The 4040-nt window shown below is 36.3% G+C and overlaps 1 pseudogene; it reads right to left on the bottom strand.

The window, feature by feature from the left end:
- Positions 1-775: 775 nt before the first annotated feature.
- Positions 776-3826, bottom strand: LOC120175682 (annotated as a pseudogene).
- Positions 3827-4040: the final 214 nt, after the last annotated feature.

The raw sequence follows: 4040 nt of genomic DNA, 5'->3' as shown, positions 1-4040 counted from the left end.
GTTATAAATCTTGTCCTCATCGGTGAGTGTGTTCGCTTGACCGAGGAGTTTCGTCTGCTTCCTCATAACCATGGGGCAAAAGAGGATAAACTGGAGCTATCTATTCACAGTGTTATCGAGCTTTGAAATGTTGATACTATAATTCCTTCTCTATATATACGCCTTTTAGCCCCTTTAGTGAGAGGCTGCAGAGGGTAGCTTCTCTATATTTATAACACAAATGATCGGACACGGACACTACTGATGCATGATATAGCATGTAATAATCATGGAAAAGCTTAACATAGTGACTGATTTAACTAAAATTGCTTGACTCAGGATTGAGCTCGCTAATAAAGTTGGAATTAGTTGCAATTCTATTCCTTCATCCTGCAGAAAGATCACAATTGGCAAGTGAGCAAATATTTTGGGGTTCTGATTTTTCCAACTTTGACCGACTAACCGAGTTCACTTCTAAATCATTCTTGCCTGCTGCTGTGCTCCATTGGCTGTGCATTTTGATTACCAACTGTTATTTCATGAATGGTACATGCTTAACATTAACATAATGCTTCTTCCTTTGTGTATTCTAGTTTAAACCGATTTGGTATTTAAATTATCTTCTCTCGAATTGATATTTAAATTCTTTTACTCTCAAGTTGATTTTCAAATTTTAATTTCATTCACTATTTTAGTACTTAATTTCTAAAGATGATGAGAAAATAAAACAAATTCAGGCATAGGAGATTATCATATTTTCTGGAAAGCCTAGCTGGACACCAATATAGTCAACTAATTCCAAAGAAAGCATTAACACAAAGTTAATAGATGAAACGGATACAAGCAAGGAAGATGTTATAGATACAAGTCTTTTTAGCATAAAGAAATGGTACATTATGCGTATTAAGACAAGCAGTTGGCACCTTGTGGCGCACCATTAAGAGGATTATCCGAGAATACTAGCTCTGACCCGATGTTGATACCTCAGCACTACAAACAGAACAGACCTGCGGTACCACAATGATGCATTAACGTATATGTTTACAAGAGCTTCTGTGAACATATGATACTATACTAACATGTACATGATGCAACAAACGAACAGGAAAGAAAAACTACAGGGGGTCAGAAGTTCAAATCAGAAGGAAGAATTTGGCAGTATTGTCTTTTAAAGGAAACTTATGCAGATATTGCTTCAAGTGTCCTCAAAATACATGGCAGTTAAATGCAAATGTCGTTAAGCATACCTTGTTTATTTTCAACCAGTTATTTATGCACTCACGATGATATGAATGCTTGCAAGAAAGCACTGTCAAGGAGTCACCGTCTTCATAATCTACACGGCATATGACACACCTGAAAACAAAGGATTCAAATATAATCACCACATGAATGAAATTCATGCATAAAAGAAAAGAACCATGTTTCAAACTTACGATTCATTGCTTCCAATCTGACTGCTTCCTGCCTTGTATGTTATGGAAGGCAAGGAGGCAAGTGAATCCGCTGAAAGCCCTCTGCTCTCGGTTCCAACTACTTCACCAAGTGCAAGGAGTTCCTGGATGATAGCATCATTCTTGGTAAGTGTGTTTAAAAGGAAAATAAAATGCAGTAGTAATCTACAACCCATTTTACCTCATATGAAAACTCATCAGGATCAACTTCTTCCCATGTATCCTGCAAATGTAAGTCGCAAAAAAAATAAGACCCAAAATTATATGAAATGATAAGCTCCAGCAATCCTTAAAAGGACGTAAGAAAGAGAATAAAACCCAATAAGATAGTACTAAATGTAAAAGAATTAACCATAATATGCAGGGCCCTAAAACAGAACCAGACAACATATTATCAATGAAGAGTATGGAAGGAGACCTCTGCCTCTGACATAGAGAAAGCAGAGGGAATTGTTTAAATGTTACAACCAAGTGCTAATATTGGCCAACAAGAGTGAATCGAGTGCTAATATTGGCATGTTCATTTTACCTAATAAAAGAAGATAATTACATGCCCATTGTAATTCAATGATAGCACTCAAATATATCCATCCCAGGCATCGGACTGGAAATAACTCTCTAAGGTTTTATCTCTAGAACCATTCCCTGTAAAAACTACTAAAGTATAAGCTACCATGCACATACAGAACCATTTTGTTAGCTACAACTAAACACATTACTAAGGATCCAAAAATTTACAAGTGAACATCTTTGGAATTAAGGAAATTAGAATCCCAAATACTTCCCAACATATGATTGCAGTAACCTTGCATAGTTGCATGCATGCTCGAATGAATGACAAAAAACAATAGATGACCATCTAAGTATTTACAAGCACATCTGAAGTTATGACATAGAAATAAGAAAACAAAATCCCGTGTCCCGTGATCAGATTCAAATGGCAAATTAATAACATATCCCTCTTAAAGACATAAGTCATATGCACTAAGAAAAATGGAAGCACCCTTCCTACAGGTAGGTAGGAGACCACAAATATTAATTACTGGTTAACATACTCTCCATAAAAATGTCTCCTAAAAGCAAAAACTCAATCCATAATATACTAATATGGAGATAACAGTCCACATAACCATAAACCATTATTTTAAATCAGTTCAAGTGAAATACTCCACTGATGAAAACTTCCAATCAGAGTTACAAGATAAGAAGTCAGCCAAAGTGGCATACAGGAAAATAAAGCAACATCAAGGCACTCGATTGAGACATTTGTATCTAAGAATGCAAACTATTTATCTGATTGAAAAAAAAATCATAAAGGAATATAAAGATTGCGACATATGCATGGAAATTAAGGCTTATAAGTCATCAAAATTCTCACCTGAGAGTTACCTCCATGATCCTCTAAGGTAAAGATTCCTCCTGCAAATTGGTAAAACTTCAGTAAGCGATCTTAACATTGGCATTAACCTCAAAGCATCTAACAAGAATCTTGTAGTAGTAAACACTCACTATCATTTATCCCAGCTAAGGCTAACAATCTAGCAGCCACTTCTCTTTCTTCGGCATCCTGAAGTGCTCTAGAATAAGCCTCGTCACTCGAAAAAGCAGCTGGGTCGAGTTCAATACTGGCGTCGTTATCCTCCTCACCATTCTCAGCATGTGCATGCACATCAAACACATCCCCATCATCATCATCGGCATCAGTGCCATCATATTCTCCTTCATCCTGATCTTCCTGCTCAACATCATCATCATCATCACCATCACCATCGGTGATATCATGATCATGGGGATCCCCAAAATCATCATCTTCTTCATGTAAATAGCTTCCACCCTCCCAACCCCCGTAATCACTCCCATCATTATTCATCCTAAGCATCATATACGCTCTTTCCTACAATTTTCAAAAAATCTAAATAAGCACACAAATAAAGAACGTGTTTTTAAACTTAAAAAAAGAAAAAGTAACAAAATTTACCTGTTCTTGTAGGGTTCGAGCAAGAGCCAGGTCAGCATCAACCTGACTGAGATTAGTGAAAGGAGTTCTCGTCGAAGACTGACGTGGAGCCTGTTCTTGCTCTTCTTGTCCTTGTCTTTCTTCGTGTTCAGTTTCACTGTTCAAATTATCGTTATTGTTGCCATTTGGGTTAGGGTTAGGTTCTTGTTCTTTCTGTTCGGCCGACATTCTTTTTTTTTTTTACCTCTCTACCCTAACCAATAACCTCCCGATTTAGCTTCGCCGTTCCTCGCCAGAGTTTTCCCCGATGCTAAGGTTTTAGATCGGAAAGAGAAATCGGCGATGGATTTTCAACCGAATCGGGAGATAACTGAAGAATCAGAAACAAAGATTGAAATAGGGGAAAGAGAAATCAAAGAAAGCTGCCGACGGGTAGAGTCTCTTGAAATTTTGATTTTGATTTTCCTTGCTCTCAATAGGGTAAATTAACGTAGGAAAACAAAAGTTTCGTATTTATACTTTATTATAATTTTTTTAAATGGATTATTATCATTTTTTTTAAAGAATATCTTTGGAAAAAATGCATTATAGGTCTATGTATTTTTTTTAAAAACTAATGTGACTCATATTATTTTTATTTCTCTCAATGT

The sequence above is a fragment of the Hibiscus syriacus genome, unplaced genomic scaffold, assembly GCF_006381635.1.
Source record: "Hibiscus syriacus cultivar Baekdansim isolate YM2019G1 unplaced genomic scaffold, ASM638163v2 tig00112206_pilon, whole genome shotgun sequence".
NCBI lineage: Eukaryota > Viridiplantae > Streptophyta > Magnoliopsida > Malvales > Malvaceae > Hibiscus > Hibiscus syriacus.
The sequence above is the reverse complement of the archived record's forward strand: the minus strand, read 5'-3'. Positions and strand labels throughout refer to the sequence as shown.